Source organism: Lissotriton vulgaris, chromosome 6 (assembly GCF_964263255.1).
Source record: "Lissotriton vulgaris chromosome 6, aLisVul1.2, whole genome shotgun sequence".
In the NCBI taxonomy this organism is placed as follows: domain Eukaryota; kingdom Metazoa; phylum Chordata; class Amphibia; order Caudata; family Salamandridae; genus Lissotriton; species Lissotriton vulgaris.
In genome coordinates this window covers 288,495,693-288,515,155 of record NC_141694.1, presented here as the reverse complement: position 1 = coordinate 288,515,155, position 19,463 = coordinate 288,495,693, and positions in this window count along the sequence as shown.

Sequence of the window (19,463 nt, the reverse complement as noted above, 5' to 3'; positions counted from 1 at the left end):
TTGGTGAAAGTAGGTTGTATCAAAGCATGCAAAGGCTTGATGCGCTGGGCAAATTCGGGAATGTATGTACGTCCGAAATTCAAAAATCCCAGCAAGGACTTTAATTTTTTCAGAGTTGTAGGAGCGCGCAGCTTGCGCATTTCTCCAAGAAGTGAGGAGCCAATCCTTGACCTTCATTGTTGAGCTCGTAGCCCAGGAACAACACTGTGTACTCTGCAATGTGAGACTTTGCAAAGTTGAATTTGTAACCGAAGTCCGCAAAGTTACAAATTATGCGGTCAAGGCGACACAGATGCGCCCAAATGTTGTCGTCTGTGAGATAGATGTCATCCACATAAGAACATGCATCTGGGTCAACTCTCTCTAAGAGAGAGACAATACCGGCAGCAAACACACCTGGACTATTCTCATAGACCAAAGCCAGGCGTTTAAATTGGGGTTGTTTGCCGCCACAAGTGAAACTGGTACATTGGGAACTTAGACTATCCAAATTGTGGGCAAAAAAAAGTTGGATATGTCAAGCGTGGTTTTAAACCGTTTTCACACAAGACCATCCACTAGAGCAGAGCCGTGGGTATTCTGTACTGCACAGGTACGGCAATGCGAGTTCAAATGCCGGTAATCCAATACCAAACGGTACGAACCGTCCGGCTTGGTCACAGTAAAAAGTGGGTTATTCATCGGTGACACGCAAGTTTCAATTACACCTTGATATTCCAAGTGTTCAAGGATTTCCGCAACGGAAGCCTTAGCTTCACGTCGAATGGGATATTGAGGCTGAGGCTGTGGCATAGACCGTAAGGGAATCTCGTGGTGTGGGTAAAATTTATACCAACCACAATGTGTACGGTACAGAGCCGGCGCAAGGGCTTTAGCCCACTCTTCTGCAAAATTCAGCGCATGCTCCTTGGAGACTGTGTGAGCGAGGATCACCTCCTCCCCTCTCGGAACCGCGAGAACCAAAAGTGGGGGCCAGTCAGCCTCCGCTAACAAAATGTCATAGGTAGTTGTAAGATTTTCCCAAAATACCCCTTTTATGGTACGTTGTATGTCACCTTCAATTAAAAGGACTATTTCATAAAGTCTATCAGGGAGAGCTACAACATATTTGTCAGTTGCTGTCACCCTCAGTAGTGGACGCAGGGCCTCTCGCACAATGATAATCTCCGCTGCGCTATCCAACAACGTCAGCGCCCATGTCTGATTCTGAAGCTGCGTTCTCACTATCTATGGCATATCTCACTGTTAAAGCGGCAACTTTCTTTTTCTGAAACTGGGTTCTTTTCTGTGAAGAATCGTCCTGCTTGCCTTTTCTGTCTTTCGGGCGGAGTTGGTCGCAACTCTGCTGGCCACCCCGACCTCTGCCGCCGCCTCCACCACCGGTCGATGAAGCCGATGTGTCCTGTAAAGAACAAGGAGAGCGTTGATCAGGAACCTGAAATCTATCAGGCGACTTAATTGTACTGCGGTCACGTAAATCATAAACGCGCTCAGTAGATGCAGGCACTGGTGATGGGGGATGGGACTCCTGTTTCTGTTGCTGTTTCCCCTATTTTTTATTTCTGTTCCGATTTTTCTTTGGAGCTGTGGGTTGAACGTCTGTTTCAGACTTCGCACCCTGGGTTTGCTTCTTATCTTTAGCAGAAAAGGGCTTGACACCTAAACTATTGCGGCCGATGGTTTTATGTGCAGCCGTAATAATTCTCGGTAACTGTCGGGGTTTGTCGCATCGGGGACATCGCGTAAGGCATTAGCCACTTGAAAGTTTACTGCATCTCCCTTTATATTAGAAAGGATCACATCGCAAACTACATAAAATGAGCCCACGAGTCTCATTCCCAATTCAACCGCACCCTCAGGTCCGTGTTCGTCCTGAACACGTTTAATGACCGTAGGAAGGACAGCCATTGACGTGGTGCCAAAGCACCTTGTATACACCGCCGCGAAAATTCTACCCCATGACTCACAGTCACCGGCCTCCAGTACCAAATCTTTCGGTAAACTAATTGTAAGAATCCTGTGTTTTTCAACGGGACTCAAATTAGGAAAAACTGCCTCCAGCTGGTCAAATTTCTCGGCACGCCAAAAAGGCATATCATCCTTATCTTGGGGACGCTATCCCATCACTGCATTGACCATCACGGGACTAAGCTTTATTCTGCTCGGGCCAGCTGGAGGGGCCGCAACACCAGGGGCCCGCCCTGGAAATTGCGGGTAATATATATACACTAATAGAAGAGTCATATAGGGTTCGTAACTCAGCAAGGGCGCCATCAAACCAAACACTGTGCTGCCATGCAGAAATCAGAATTTCTTGTGTCCTATAAGGGACGTAGTCCCTGGGCACGGCTGTGTGAGTGTAAGTGTGAGAAACCTGCGTAGCCGCTTCTACCTTAGGAAACGTCACCCAAGAGTAGAATATCTCAAACGGGCAAGCAACCGCAGCACTTACGACCAAAATCACTGCCATGCCCTCCAAACCAACATTGTATGCTTGCAAATGATTGCGAACCGCAATGCGACTATGCTGCGGTATAACAATGTCAGCCATAGTGACACAGATAATATAATGCTACAATATAAAACTTAGTAGCACAACTGGGTAGTGATTCGAAAGGAAACTGTTTGAAAAGATTCAAGTTTGAAAAGATCTATGTAACTATAGGTAGGTTTGTCTGACACCACTGTTATCCAGAAACAATAGCGAAGGGGTTAAGGACTAAATGAAGTACTACTCATGGGTCATGTAATAAGACCAACAACATAAGGGCGCCATATAGCAGGGATTCTGTTCCTACACACAACTGTGCATAGAGACTTGGAACCTCAGTGAATCAGGGTGTGCCAAAACTCACCTTAGTAGCCAAAATCCCCTACCAAACTAGCAATCAGTGTCTCATTGGTTCTTCCATACCCCCAATGATTAGACAACCCAGAACATGGAACTTAGAATACCTCAGGCAATGTGGAACACATGAACACTCTTTCATTATACACTCATGCTAGTCCAAAACGGGGAGTAAATGAAGACACGTGCAAGTTTGAAATATTTATTTCTAATGCAGTGTTCTCAGGTGCAGTATCTTAGCTAATACAAGCAGACATATTATAAGCAACAATATTATCAGCATAGTTACTATTCCATAAAATACAAAAGGAGAAAGCATATTAAAATGCTCAATGGAAATAGACTAGATTACACCTAGATTTCATGCTCCCTTGCTATTAGGTTATTTTAAATCTACAGAAGGTCTCTTGGGTTTACAAGTGCGGCCCCATACCTCTGGTCCTAGTAGAAAAGGATCACATCATTTTCCACATCATTCAAAATGCGAATGTTCTCCAAAGTGTGTTTGAGCATGCCTGCGCAGTGCATTATTAAAAGCACCAAAATCAGAGGTGGCCACATCTGCATATATTTTATGTCTTGAATGTGCGCTGATCAGATCGAACAACAACCACGGTGTTGAAATAACCTTGAAGGCTTCGGCACTCACTGTTCAGACAAAGCTTACCAAGCAAAGCTGCTACTATAGGAAAACATATTATTCTCGTGTGAAGCAAAACAGTCTGCTAGACTCTAAACATTTGTAATAATGTGTGCCGTGTCCAAAGGCAGCAGAAAGGAAAAATGGCGTTTAAACTTCTAATAGGCTGGGGGGCGTGGCTTAGCGGGCGAAGATGGCGGTCGCAGCCTTGTAGAGCTCCCGCCGGCCCGGACAAAATTTGCTTATTTATCCTGGCCCCCGAGCCCGCTAGCTGTACCATCTGTGTGGCGATTGTCCCTGGCGGTGCCAGGATCTCTCCGGTGTGCTGAGCAGTCCATTCAGACGTCCCGGGGGACCGGAGCCACCAGTGACGGAGTGCGGCCTAGTGACCTGCGGCGGAGCCGGGACCTCGATTTTCAGGCTGCCGAGCGGAGGTCGGCGGCAGGCGGCGGGTAACCGGGCCGGCCAGACTGGTCTCCAGCCGGCGATTGCAGCACCGGAGGTTGAGGAGTTGCAGCGGTGCCCCGTGGTCCCGCATTCTACATCGGGGGGACCCCCGAGCGGCGCAACGCGGCTGAGGCCTGTTCAGACCTTGGGTGGCCGGGGCCTCGATTTTCGCGACTCTGGGGCTGGCCCGAGCCCTGATTGCAGTGGTCGGTGCTGATCATCCCCGGTGGTGGTGGGGCCCTGGCCGTGCCCCGAGGACCCCTCCGACGTGCAGAGGTGCCCTGGCCCTGTGTTTGGAGCTGCCTGGGGACTACCGTTGTGGGACCGCGACCCGTTGATGCCTGGAGACCGACCGAAGGCCCACCACAACAGTGAGTGTAACATCTGGCGCCTGCCGGGCGGCCGCGGGTAGCATGTTGCAGTGGGCCACGAGGCTGGACACGTGTAGGGGCCGGTGCGGTGGGGGCGGCCCTGATCCGGCCTGGACTTATTCTGTGGCGTGTTGCCTGGCTTGACTGGGGGCTCCGAAGGCCATAACCAGACGCGGATACCCGAGGTGTTGTGGAAGTGGGACTACACGCAGCAATGACCAGGGGAGGAGGAGGTCCGCCTAAGCAGGGTCCGATTGACAAGTTTACGGGGCCCAGTGGAGGGCCCGGTACGCCCGGTAGCGGCGGTGGGGCAGGACCAGACAACGCGGCGCTCCTGGCGGCAATCACCCAGTCCAGGGACATGCTGGATGCTAAGATTGGGGTCGTGGGTGCAGACGTGACACTACTGCGCCAAGACCTACGCAACGCGGTGGAGCGGATCACGGAGACGGAGTCCAGGATCTCAGTGGCTGAGACGGACATTGGGACACTGAAACAGAAAATGGCGGAGATGGAGCGCGTCCAAAAGACCCTCGCGTCCCGTGTGAAAGATGCTGAAGGGCGCGCACGCAGGAACAACCTTCGCTTTATAGGTTTTCCAGAGATATGCGAGAAGGACGACATGGAGCAGTTTTTGTCCCGGTGGCTGGAGAGCTGGCTCCCGCCGGGGGTCCTATCTACTTGCTTCGTGATCGAACGTGCACACCGAGCCTTGACACAGAGGCCGCCGGAGGGTGAGCGTCCCCGACCTGTCATTGCTAGACTCTTGAATTATCATGACCGCGATGTCATACTGCGAGAAGCGAGGATTAAAGGCCCTATCTCTTATGAAAACCAAAAAATCATGATTTTTCCGGACTATACAAGGCTTGTGCAGCAGCAACGCCAATCCTTTGTAGCTGCCAAGGCCAAGCTGCGGGGCCTGAAACTCCAGTACTCTCTGCTGTACCCTGCTCGCCTGAGGGTGGTGTACCAGTCCCGGACCCACTTCTTCGACTCTCCGGAGGAAGTCTTCAGGTGGACGGACGAAACGGTGAAGATCAGGCCTCATGCCCAACCGGGGCTGGACCCGGGCGGGTCGAGGGGATCATCGCAGGAGCGGACGGACCGCCCGGCCCGGAAGGGAAGACATTGGAGGTCCCGATCACGCAAGAGATCCGCCTCCGCCAGTGCGACGCAGACCAGTGGGACAATGGACTCTGATCACTCTGACACTGGCAGTTGAACCCTAGTAGGGTCTGGCCTTTTCCTGGTGATGTGTTGCCCTACTTTGTTGCGGATCACATAGTGGGGCTGCTTATGTGGGGGTGCCGCTGTTGCCGGACTGCCGGCTCTGAGACTCGTCTGGGCTATGTGTGGTTCACAGCTGGGGCTCGGGAGGCGACTTCATGGGGGCCTCCAACCCTCACGAGTTGTGGGAGTTGCCTGGGGGGGTGTGACCATCAGGTTAAGGGGTGTTGGGATCCATTGGTATGGTTGACCCTGGGTCCTCGGTTCTGGGCCCGGGTCCGTCCATGCCGCGACAGATACTTCAGTGTTTCATGAGGTATAGGGGTGGGGGGAGTTGGGGTCAGGGGGGGTGAGAGATGTTTTTTTGTTGTTGGGGGGGTTCAGGACTGGGGTTGGGTGGGGGTGGTTGTTGCTGCTTTGGGGTTCTAGGGTGGGTGGGGGGGTCGCACGTGCTAATTTCTGATGTACTGAGTGAGAGGTGGGGTGTGTGGGGGTAGCGCAGAGGGGCTGGTTGGAGGAATCGCCTTGACAATGGTTGAACAGACTGCTATGCTTCCCAATAAGTCCCTCTGTGTCGCAACATGGAACGTGAGGGGGATGCTCGATAAAATCAAACGTGGGGCGGTGTTGCGCTGGGGGAAGCGGGAGGCAGTTGACGTGCTTTTGCTTCAAGAAACACATATGATGGGTTCCAAGGTCCTTAGCCTTCAGAGGTTTGGCTTCCAGCAGGTCTATCACGCCGGATTTACGAGAGGGTCCAGAGGGGTCGCTATCTTGGTCCATCGCAGGGTGGCCTATGTGCATGAGAAACAGTGGGCAGACCCACAGGGTCGATTTGTCTTTATCAAGGGAATGATGGGTACTGAACCTGTGGTCTTTGGTAGTGTTTATGCCCACCCCTCTGCAATGGGCCCTGTCGGAGAGGTTGTTTGCAATATGGGACGAAATCCCGGAGTCATTGACGGTGGTTGGGGGGGACTGGAACGAGGTGATGGATGTGTGTATGGACCGCCAGAGATGACAGGCGGTAGCTGTGGATCCTCCCCCCTCAGTCCCGCACACCGGCTGCGTGCAACAGTGGAGAGCTTGGGCTGGGTGGACGTGTGGCGACATATGCACCCTGTGGCGCGTGAGTTCACGTATGTGTCTGCTGAGCATGGCTCTTTTTCGCGGCTTGATTATGTCTTTATGCCTGGTGCTTGCTTGAGTCGTGTGCGGGAGGCTGCAATTTTGCCGAGAGGATTGTCTGACCACTCCCCAGTCGTTGTCACAATAGAGCTCCCCACGAAACGGCAGCCGTTCCGCTGGAGGATGTCCTCGTGGCATCTACAACAACCTGACTATGTTCACCATTTGCGGGAGGCGATTAATCATTACTGGCGTGATAACCTTGTGGGAGATACTGACGCAGTGGTGGTTTGGGAGGTGATGAAGCCCACAATACGGGGGGTAGACATTGCTTGGTGCACGGCCGCCCGCCGGAAGCACTGAGAGGCCATTGCCGCTGCGGCCGCTCAGGTTGAGGCCCTGGAACAACGTGGCCGGGAAGGGGGCGACGAGACTGTGGTACGGCTGCTCCTACAGGCACAGCAATCGTATGCTTCTATCTTACATGATGAAGCCAGGCAAGCGTAGCTTGCCACGCGCAGTAGGATCTACCAATGGGGCGACAAGTCCTGCACGATGCTCCATCGACTGTGTCAGTCTACTTTTCAGCCGCTTACGCTGCCGGGCCTCATTGCAGAAGACGGCTCTGTCATGACGGACCCGGCCCAACTAGCGGCTAGCTTTGCCCGATATTTCGGGGAGCAGTATGCCTCGCGAGACTCTCTGGATGCGGATGAGATTTCTAAATTCCTAGATGACCTGCCGCCGAAGGCCGTCTCTGACGAGGCCAGAACGGCACTAGATGCTCCGCTCTCTGCTGAGGAACTCGGGGAGGCTCTGGGGCAGCTTAACACCGGGAAGGCGCCTGGACCGAGTGGCTACCCATGTGAGTTTTACAAGAAATTCCACCTCCAGTTGGGGTCTCAATACCGACGAGCACTTGAGGCAGCACGGGTTCGGGGCGAGCTACCGCCGGATTGGCGTCATGCGGAAATTGTAGTGTTTCAGAAGCCGGGTAGGGCCCCCGACAGGCATGATTCGTATCGTCCCATATCCCTATTGAATATAGAGGCCAAAATCCTGGCGAAAGCCCTAGCGAACCGCTTACTTCCATACATCACGGACCTAGTCCACCCCGACCAGGCCGGATTCATGCCTCACAGAGCGACACGCCATAACATCCGGCGGGCGCAGGCGGCGGTGGACGCCATGGGGGCCCTGGACGAACAGGCGGCTCTACTGTTGGCGGACATGGACAGAGCCTTCGACTCTGTCAGTTGGGCGTACCTCTTTGCACTCTTACTCCGTCTTAATCTGGGCCCGGTGTTCTTGTCGTACCTTAAGTTACTGTATACCGACATCACGGCCTCGGTTCGGGTGGCTGGCGCCATATCTGGACAGTTTCGGATTGGTCGGGGGACCCGGCAGGGATGCCCATTGTCCCCATACCTATTCGCCCTAGCTATGGAGCCCCTGGCATCTTGGGTGCGCACTGAGGCACAGATACGTGGGTTCGTGTGGAGTGGGGATCTGGCAGACAGGATCACATTGTATGCTGACGATGTCCTGTTCTTCCTCACGGACCTGCAGCGGTCTAGGCCCGAGTCCTGGACGTCATGCGCGTCTTTCGAGAGGTCTCCGGCCTTCGGCTGAACCTCCACAAGTCAACTCTGTGGGTGCTGGGCGGCGGGCCGTTGCGGACCCCCTAGGCAACGGGAATGCGGGTGGCATCGGATGGGCTGAAGTACCTTGGTGTATTTCTCTCGGAATCACGGACCATTGCTTGGGACCACAACATTATGCCTGTATGGGAGCGGGTCCAGGCCGACATTAAAACGTGGTCCAGAATGCCCCTAACTATCTTCGGCAGATCTGCCATCTTCAAGATGGTTGCGCTCCCACGCTTGCTGTATCAGCTACAAAATTACCCCTACCCCATTAGCTCGCAGTGGTTTCGGCAAATCAATATTGTGCTGGGCCACTAACTAGGGGCTGGAGGAGCGGCCAGGGTGGCGCTACGGACGTGTTTCCTGTCCACTTATTGTGGTGATCTGGCCACCTCCGATCTGCTGTCTTATTATCAGGCTTCTCAGCTGCTCATCCTTAATGAATGGTGGTATAGTGATAGGGGAGACCCAGCCTATGCTTTGGAGCGCTCGCTCATGGGGGACAATACGCTACATACCATTCTGTACTCAGCCCGACTGCGGCGGACACTGCCGTCGGTCACGAGGGTGGTCTTTGCGGTGTGGAGGCAGGCATTGCGCCGCATGGGCTGGTGGGGCAAATTGACAGCGGAGACGCCACTATGGCATAATGGCCTGCTCCCGGAGCTTTCGACTCTGGCTGGGTTTGAGGGATGGGAGGCCATTGGCATCTCGCTACTGGGCCAGGTAATGTCTGGCACTACCCTTAAATCATTTCAGGAGCTCCGCACGGAGTTCCACATGCCCCAATTCCAGTTTTTCCGCTATCTACAACTGCGTCATGCACTTGCCCCTAGCATTGCCAATCTGGAGTCTCTCCCCGAGTTCAGTCCGGTCGAAGCGAAGGTCTTTATGGGAGACCTGGAGGATAGAAAGGTCTCCCGTATCTACCAGACGCTGGTCACCCACTGCTCCTCTACCTTGCTCCCCCTCCGGGCGGCGTGGGAGGTGGATCTGGGCCCTCTAGATGAGGATGATTGGAGGGAGGCCCTGGAATCCCCGCGAGGGGCCGCTATTGCTGTGCGACTTCGGCTTATCCAATTCAAATACCTTCACAGGGCCTATTACACCCGAGAGCGACTGTGGAGAGCAGGATTGATTGAGTCTCCGGAGTGTTTGCACTGTGGGGCCGCACCGGGTTCTCTGCTGCATACGGTGTGGTCATGTGCTCGACTGTCTGGCTTTTGGAGGGGTGTGTGGAGCTGCCTGTCCGAGGTCCTGGGTTGAGATCTCCCCCGCACTTTTGATTATAGGAATTCAGGTAAGAAATATAAATGTTCATAATATCGAAGTTAGTAATATCGACAGTCATAATATAGTTGTTAAAAATATCGATTTTTTAATAGTGTTTTAAGTGTTAGTATATGTGTTAAAAGTATTTATTATTTTTGTAATGTTTGAATTTTTTTAAAGTAATGAATTTTATGTTATTTAATTTTTGCGTTATTTAATTCCGTAGTGCGTTGTGAGTTTATAGGGGAACAGGGTGGGAATTAATTTAATTAGAGTAAATTACATATTAATTTTTTGAAATTATTAATTATTTTTAATTTAATTTTGAGTTTTAGTTCTGTAGCGGGTTGGGGGTTTATAGGAGAATAGGTTGGAAAGTAATTTAATTGTAATTAAGTCATTATTTATTTTGATTTATTGGTATTGATAATTGATTGTTAATTAATTATTAATTGGTAATTAATTTTATTAATTTGTAATTCATTTTTGTTAATTGATTAATTGATAATTATATTAATTGTATTAATGTATTATTTGGAGCGGGTTGTGGGTTTGTTAGGGGAGTAGGGTAGGAAGTAATTTAATTGTAATTAAGTTACTGTTGAAAATATTTTTGTGCATTGATAATTAATTTACTGTTAATAATTGGTGTATTTTTATTAGTTATTAATTTTTGGTATTGACAATTAATGTGTTCATTATTAATATGTAATTAATTTTTAATAAATAATATGTATTGGTATTTATAATTAATTAATTGTTAAATATGGTGTAATTGGTAATTAATGTTAATTAACATTTTATTGGTATTATTATTAATTAATTTTTATTTACTCATTAAATCATTAATTTCCCTACTGTTGCACTCACTGGAGTGGGAATAGTAATTTTTACCCCTACGGTATCCAACACTTTCCCTACTGTTGCACTCTCCGGAGTGGGAATAGTAATTTTTACCCCTACGCTATCCAATACTTTCCCAACTGTTGCACTCACTGGAGTGGGAATACTAATTTTTACCCTCCCGCTATCCAACGCTTTCCCCACTGTTGCACTCACTGGAGTGGTAATAGTCATTTTTACCCTCCCGCCATCCAACGCTTTCCCCACTGTTGCACTCACTGGAGTGGTAATAGTCATTTTTACCCTCCCGCCATCCAACGCTTTCCTAACTGTTGCACTCACTGGAGTGGGAATAGTCATTTTTACCCTCCCGCTATCCAACGCTTTCCCCACTGTTGCACTCTCTGGAGTGGGAATAGTCAGTTTTACCCTCCCGCTATCCAACGCTTTCCCTATTGTTGCACTCACTGGAGTGCGAATAGTAAATGTTACCCTCCCGCTATCCTACACTAAAAATATTGAATACTTTTAAATATTATTAGGTTAATGTATATGTATTAAAAAATAGAAATGAATGTTTATTTTTTTAACTCACATTAATTATTTATTAATTTTAAGGTCATTGAAGTCTTTTTAAGTATGTTTTACTTAATTATATTTATTTCATTAATTTTACATTTCTTTTAAGACATTTTAAAAATTCGATATTTTAACAAACTATATTATTTACAACAATATTTTGGATTCAATATTCTTGTACTTACCTGTTTGTAGATAGGAATTCGATATTCTGGGAGTCGATATTTTGTCACTGATATTTTTGAAGGTCGATATTTTGCTCCTCGATATTCTGTCAGTGATTCAAAATAAACACATGCTCAGAAAAACCTCAGATTTCAGTGCATATTTTTGTGTATTGATAATTAATTTACTGTTAATTAATAATTGGTTTATTTGTATTAGTTATTAATTGTTGGTATTGAAAATTAATGTGTTAATTAATTATTAATATGTCATTAATTTTTAATAAATACTATGTATTAAATATGGTGTAATTGGTAATTAATGTTAATTAATATTTTATTGGTATTTATTATTAATTCGTTTTTATTTACTTATTAAATCATTAATTTCCCTACTGTTGCACTCACTGGAGTGGGAATAGTAATTTTTACCCCTACGCTATCCAACACTTTCCCTACTGTTGCACTCACTGGAGTGGGAATAGTATTTTTACACTCCCGATATCCAACGCTTTCCCTACTGTTGCACCCACTGGAGTGGGAATAGTCATTTTTACCCTCCCCCATCCAACGCTTTCCCTACTGTTGCACTCACTGGAGTGGGAATAGTAATTTTTACCCTCCTGCTATTCAACACTCTCCCCATTGTTGCACTCACTGGAGTGGGAATAGTCATGTTTACCCTCCGGCTATCCAACGCTTTCCCCACTGTTGCACTCACTGGAGTGGGAATAGTAATTTTTACCCTCCCACTATCCAATGCTTGCCCCACTGTTACACTCACTGGAGTGGGAATAGTATTTTTTACCCTGCTGCTATCCAACGCTTTCCCTACTGTTGCACTCACTGGAGTGGGAATAGTCATTTTCACCCTCCCGCTATCCAACGCTTTCCCTACTGTTGCACTCACTGGAGTGGGAATAGTAATTTTTACCCTCCCGCTATCCAACGCTTTCCCTATTGTTGCACTCACTAAAGTGGGAATAGTAAATGTTACCCTCCCGCTGTCCTACACTAAAAATAATGAATACTTGTAAATATTATTATGTTAATATATATGTATTAAAATATAAAAATGAATGTTTACTTTTTTTAACTTACATTAACTATTTATTAATTTTAAGGTTATTTATGTCTTTTTAAGTATGTTTTACTTAATTATATTTATTTCATTAATTTTACATTTCTTTTAAGACATTTTAAAAATTCGATATTATAACAAACTATATTATTTACAACGATTTTTTGGATTCGATATTTTTGTACTTAACTGTTTGTAGATAGGAATTCGATATTCTGGGAGTCGATATTTTGTCACAGATATTTTTGCAGGTCGATATTTTGCTCCTCGATATTCTGTCAGTGATTCAATATAAACACATGCTCAGAAAAACCTCAGATTTCAGTGCCTATGGGGACTGTACCCGCTGTTGCCGGCCCCATCAGAATTAAGAGGCCACCTGTGATGAAGGCCTATGTTGCATTTATGTGCTATGCTCTTTGTGTGTAGTGTTCTCTCTACTTCACAGCTTGGCTGTTGTGAATGTGATGTGTGATTAAAGAAGCATTTTGTTGTCAGAATAGTTGCAGCCAACCATATAGAGTATCTCTGTTGTGCTGGATATGAGTTTTCAGTGTTCTTTCTAAAGTGCAACAAAGAGTTTGGAGCCCTTTTAAATAATAAAAAATATCTCAGTACATTATTTTCGCCAAGCCTCAAGGACAATCCCAAAAAGGACAATGAAGAGAGGGTTTTTCACATTTACTAGTACACTGCTGCCATCAAAAATAACATGAGAGAATAAACAATGGTGACAAATATCACTTTGACAAAAACAACTCTAAAGAATAGAGTACTTTACAAAAATAATAACCGTGATGATCTCACGGGAGTGACGTTAAAAGGGGGCTCTGTCATGAATATTGACAGATCACCCACACTTCTCATCATCAGTGTTCACTTTAAAGAACAGAAACACAATCCTCGCCTATCCAAATCATTGTTCTATTCTTGACTCCTACTCCTGTCCCTACCTATTCAGTGCCGGCTGGTGTTGTTAACTTACACTGAGTGCCACTCACTGTGCACAGCATTATTTCTAGCCAGGTGCCACTAACGGTCCTACTATACTTTGGAATTATCTGAGTAACTCTTAACAACATGTGTCAGATAAATCACATATATAGAAACTTTATTCTTGCAGTGTCTGCATTCATAATTGCATACCAAATTTACAAAATAGTAAAACACTTTAAAAATGGCGACATGTTTCTCTGCTTACTGTTCACAGGCGCATAAGGAAAGTATTGTTTTAGGACCTGAGAATAGCTTCACAAACATTATTTTGTATCATGCTCTCAAAATATTATGATTTGGTCCAAGATTAGGGGAAAAACTGTTTTTTCTTATGATTCTCCCAAAACTTAAAATAGCGGCGCAAACCTTACCTTTCACAATTCATAACTGAATGTGGTGTGTGATTAGGAAAGTGTTCTATTGTGGCCAATGGTTACAGCCAACTACAAAGAGGCTCTGTGCTGTGCTCAATGTGTGTGCTCAGGGTTCTGTCTATGGGGTCCCGTTGAAATCTTGCCCAGAATGGTTCTGGGATATGTCCATTACCTTGACATGTGCACGTCGTGCCTGGTTTGTAATACAATCAGTTCAATTGTTATTTTATTTTGATGGTTACATTTTGATGGACAGTTAACTGGCAGAGAAACATTCATTGGCATTCACTGTGTCCTGTCATAGGATTAATAAAACATTAAGAAGCTGCGCTGTAGCGCTGCTGCATGATCTACGGTGATTTGTTGAGCATCCTTGCCTATGAAATGCGTTTGTAAGATGTTTAACACTCGGTTTATCTACCCTGCCATTTCTAACCAGATTTGCGGAATCTACTTCGAAGGAGCAGGATGGCAGCTTTAAGTGTAGAGAGATGCCAGCTCATTTTCATAAACGAGAGGTCACGGGAAAATTCATAACTGAGGGGCATATTATCAAGGGGGTTTATCTCCGCTTTTTTGGCTTTAAAAGCCAAGAAAGCGGAGATAAATGTATCTCCCTATTACCCAGCTGTCGCTAACACCAGTTAGCGACAGCTAGTAGGAGATAGCGACCATCTTGGGCCCCACTTTGCATGTCAGTGATATTTATCACTAATGACATGCAAAGTGGGCGTGCCAAGATGTTAGCGACTGAAAACAGTTGTTAACATCGCTATCTCCTATTACCAACTTTTGGAGATATTCGCGCTAAGAGCGAATATCTCCAAAAGCTAACACCTGCCCCTGAGCAGTTTTTAGCCATGTTATCCAATGGGAGGTGGATAACATGGCTAAGAGCATTAGCTCGGTAATGCATGAATATCGCTGACTTTTCAGCGATATTCATGCTTTGCGGCGATTTTTATCGCTTTTGCGATAAACCTTGGTAATACCAAGGTTTATTTGCGGTAAAAATCGCTGCAGCTCAGCGGTAAATTTTTGTCTCTAACCAAGCAATAGCGATAATTATCGCTATTGCTGGGTAATATGCCCCTAGGTTTGTAACTGCCAGTAATATTTATAAACTTGCTGAACAATACACTGCTTAGATATATTTTTTCAAATAGTTCTTGGGAAGGTAGGCACCAATACAACTTGCCTGGCACACCACAAAGAAGTATTGAAATATTGCATTGTGTTCAATTCAAAACCTCTGGATGCTTAGTCCACTTATGTCAAAACTGTGCTGTAAAATTCACGAATTGTTAGATTTATTCAAATATTTCCCAGTGGAGAACCCTGCCTCTTAAAAATGTTGGTTTTACTCGCTTCAATTGCTCGCACTGAATGAACAATTTGAGACTTGAACGATGAACAGGTATTTATGTCCCACTACTTTAAAGTTCACTAGCAATAATTGTGTGCAAGCGGGTCTGGTGCTAACACCAAACACAGTGGGCTGAACCCATGGCAGAAGTAGGTGGTGCCAGCAGTGGCAGTCGACAACACCCTTCTAAGAAGAATTTTGATCCCCAGCACTTATTGTTTTACAGTTTAGACACTGCTCCTAGGGCCTGTGCTTTAATATTCCTCTCTCAAAAGGTGGTTGTAAATTATGTGCAGTTCTCTTTTGTCCCAAACCACAGAGATGCATAAAAGTGTTACTCGTTTAAAGCTCAATGAGAACTATTGGAAACACTAAAAGCTCAAAACCTATTAAAAGGATTTAAACAAAACTAATGAAAGCATGCTTTTGAGTAAAGTTGTACTTTCATGCTAAATTTGGCATATTCTGCTCAGCCATTCAGGCAGTGGGCTTTCAGCAAATTTCCTTATGGGAGCTCAAATGGGAAAACACTTAGGGGCATATCATCAAGGGATTTATTGCTGCGTTAGCGTCAGTTTTTTGCGATAAAGCGGCGTTAATTTTATCGACCCATCAACAAGGCGTCGCTAACCCCCTTTAGCGTTACTTTTCCAGCGATAGCAACCGGAAATTTATCGCATTGCACGTCAGCGATAATCAACGCCAATGATATGCAAAGTAGGCGTTGCTGACTACAATTTTCACAAAATAAGTTGCTAACACAGCTTCGCACTATTATCAATGATATTGCTTACCCGCTTAGTTACAAAAAAAGTCACGCTAACGCTCGTTATCTCCAGTTATTAACACCTGATAAAACCTGACTTACACTAGAGATGAGTAGGGGTATATAAGGGAGACTAGGCCAGAGCTCCCTCAGAACAGCCACAGAAGCCATGGAGGTAGTCATCATGCAGCTTGGCGTTCCACCAAGGCAACAACAACAACCACCGCCAATGCCAGCACCCCCAGGACCACTACCACCGATGCAGCGACGAAGAAGACAGCGGGCACTGCGCAGACATGTCGGCCTCACAGACTTAAGGCCAGGGGAAGTCATAGCCTGCTACAGGCTCAAAAGGACATCCATCCAGGATATCCTGATTCTGATTGCCCACTTGCTGACGCCACCAACACAGCGGAGAACCAACATCCCACCACATACAAAACTGCTCGCTGTGCTGCACTTTTTGGCCTCTGGAACATTCCAACCAACAACAGCCATAGCCGTAGAAGTATCACAGGCAGCCTTCTCAACCTTCCTCCCCACTGTCATGGATGGCATACTCAGCCTGTTTCCCCAGCACCTTCACTTCCCCAACACTGTGCAGGAGCAGATTGCCATCAAGCAAGGATTCTTTGCCATCACTGGCTTCCCGCAGGTGGTGGGTGCAATTGACTGCATACATGCATCATTTGTGCCCCCTGCGGACAGCGGGCACATATACTACAACAGGAAGCATACCTATTCAATGAATGTGCAGGCAATAGTGGACCACCTCGGACTGTTCACAAATATCATTGCCAAATTCCCAGGGAATGTGCATGATGCATTCATCTTCCGACACTGCATCATAAACCAGCACTTCCAGTTTGGCACATATGGAAATTCATTGCTTGTCGGTAAGTACCAGCTGAACACACCACATGCCCAAAATACACAATCATGTTGACCCATCAAGCGGGAGAATTTAAATATGTTGCCTAGGTACTGGTAGGGGGGGAACAAAAGGCATGGACACGTCACTTCGTGTCACATGCTGATGTATTGTTAACGAGGATGAGGTCTACAGGCTCCACTGCATAGAGTAACCCCCAGCTCCTGACCATTTATGTAGCTAATCAAAGTCACCCTCACTGGTATCCCAGTCCGGTGTGTGGTCGTATTGTTGAGGAAGATGATTATGTTGCTGTCCTTGTTGCTGGTGACCTATTAGGGTTGACCTAACTTTGCATAAGTACTCACACATGTAAAATCAGTGTGTCAAGTCAGAGGTTTGTTGTGACCAAGGTTGTAACAATCCACGTTGAATGTAGGAGTTGAATTGTGGGGCATATGTGCATGCGTAGGCCAAAAAATGTGTCATAAAAACACCATCTAGCGCCATTGGTGTTGACTGCAGTGTTGTGGGTGCTGCTGTTGATGGGGTTTAGTAGCAGTTCTACTCTGACTCAGCTACACATATTTCTCATTGTCACACCTGTGATATGGTGTGTTTTGTGGTTGCCCGATGAGTAAGTGGATGTGTAGTCAGCTTTTGATGGGCTATACGAAGAGGGTTCATGCCCCATAGGAGTAAGCGGAATAAGGACTCCGTTTTCCAGAAAAAGTCATCGGGCACAGGGTATGGAGTGCTCTGTAGGGCATACAGCCTCCGGGACAGTTTCATCATCTTGAACATTGTCACTCTCCCCAGTAAGGAGAGCAGCAATCCTTTCCAGTGTTGGACGTCCGCTGTAAAACAGGTCAATATAGGTACTAAGGGGCATATTATCAAGAACAGCATTAAAATTATCGCCGGTTTAGCGGCCAAAAACTGCTGTTAGAGCAGCGTTAATGGGCGTGATAATATGCCCTGGAGGATTCCAATAGAAGCCCATGTTCACACCAGAACATGGAGGTCTATTGGATTTCTCAAGGGCATATTATCAAGCCCATTATCGCAGCTTTAGCAGCAGTTTTCTGCCGCTAAACCAGCGATAATTTTTAATGCTATTCTTGATAATATGCCCTCGAATTCTTTTGGTAAAAAAGGTGGGCATCCGATGTTATATGTATCCCGAGATATTTGAAGCTCTCTGTTGAAATAGTCAGTTGAATGTTGTCGGGCTGCGTGGGCATGAGACCCATGATTAGATGCATAAGGGATTTGTCCCAGATTATCATGTAGCTCAAATGTTGCTTCAAAATACAAAGTATCTGGGTCGGCCAAGTGATGGTCATATAAGGGGTCTGTGACATAAAAAAGGATGTTGTCTGCATACAATGAGATGCGCTCCTGCCAGGGTTCCCCCCAATCAATACCTCATACCAATGGGTCCTGTCATACCCATGTTGCAAGGGGTTCCAGGGCTAGGGAGAAGTGGAGAAAGTGGGAAGCCCTGCCTCGAGCTCACTGAGGAGGACAACATTTGTATGAAACACCCCGCTCACTCTTGCATGGGCCATGGGATTGCTGTAGAAAAGTTGCATCCATCCCATGAATTTAGGGCTAAACTCCATGTGTTCCAGCACCCCAAAGTATCAAATGCCATTGAGGCAGCCCTGGATAACATCATATTTGAAACTGTCTCGTCTCTAGATCCGCCATCCAAAGCGCCTCCGGAGGTTCAGCCTGGCCCCCTATTTCGAATAAGGCTGGATCGATCCCAGTGGATAAGGGATGTAATTACCTGGCTGAGATGGAGGGCCCAGAATTTAGCTAGGATTTTTATCTCAACGTTTAGAAGAGAGATGGGCCGATATGAACTACATTTATCTGGTGGCTTCCCTGTCTTATGAATCACTACTATTTTGCCTGTCTTTTGTCCTCAGGTCCCCGACCAAAGAATCACGCCTCAGTCTTCTTCAGTATATAAGGTTCTAATATGTTGGTGAGTCGTTTAAAGAGCTCAATGGACGAACCATTGGGGCCCATTGCTTTCCCTGAATTAAGGGGGCGTAGTGCCTGACCTATCTCACCGGGGTGTATGTCCGCCTTAGGAAGCTGCTTGTGGTCTGCTGAGAGTTGAGGGAGCTTTATGTCAGCTAAAAACGTTTTAATCTCTCAAGGGGTACAGTGTGTTTTCGTGAAGTAGAGACCTTCATATTAGTCAGTAAATGTGTCAGATATCCCATCTGGATCTGGTCTAATCTCTCCCTTCACAGTGGTTAGTTGCAGAACCCAACCGTAAGCCTGATACAATTTTCCAGCCCTGCTTTATTACCAACACCATACAAATGTCTCTGGGTCAATATGTGGCATGCATTGCCGTTATCTTGGGCCAAGCCTCTGTATTCCTTTTGTTTAAGTCTGAGAATGTGAAGTTTGTCTGCATCCTTACCACCACCCCCCCACCCGCCCGAGTTCCCGACCCTTCCATCTCCAGTGTGTCAGCTTCTAAGGCCTAGAGCTCTGCCTGCTGGTTTTTCCTTTTACCTACAATTAGAAAGTAAGCTTCTCCCCGCACCACTGTTTTGTATGCTTCCCACAGCGTGAGTTGTGAGTCAACTGAACCCTCTTTTGTTTCGAAATAGGAGGCAGTGCCCTACTCAAAGTTGTACATTAGTGTTTATTCCATGAAGTGCCAGGCATTGATGGCTCTGGGTCCCTGGAGTATAGAGGACTGTCCCCATAATTCAATCCGCACTGGGGAGTGGTCCTATACTCCTATAGCTAAGCAGTGTAGGTCGGCTATCTGGGTCATACTGGCCATCTGAGTTCATATATAGTATCCAA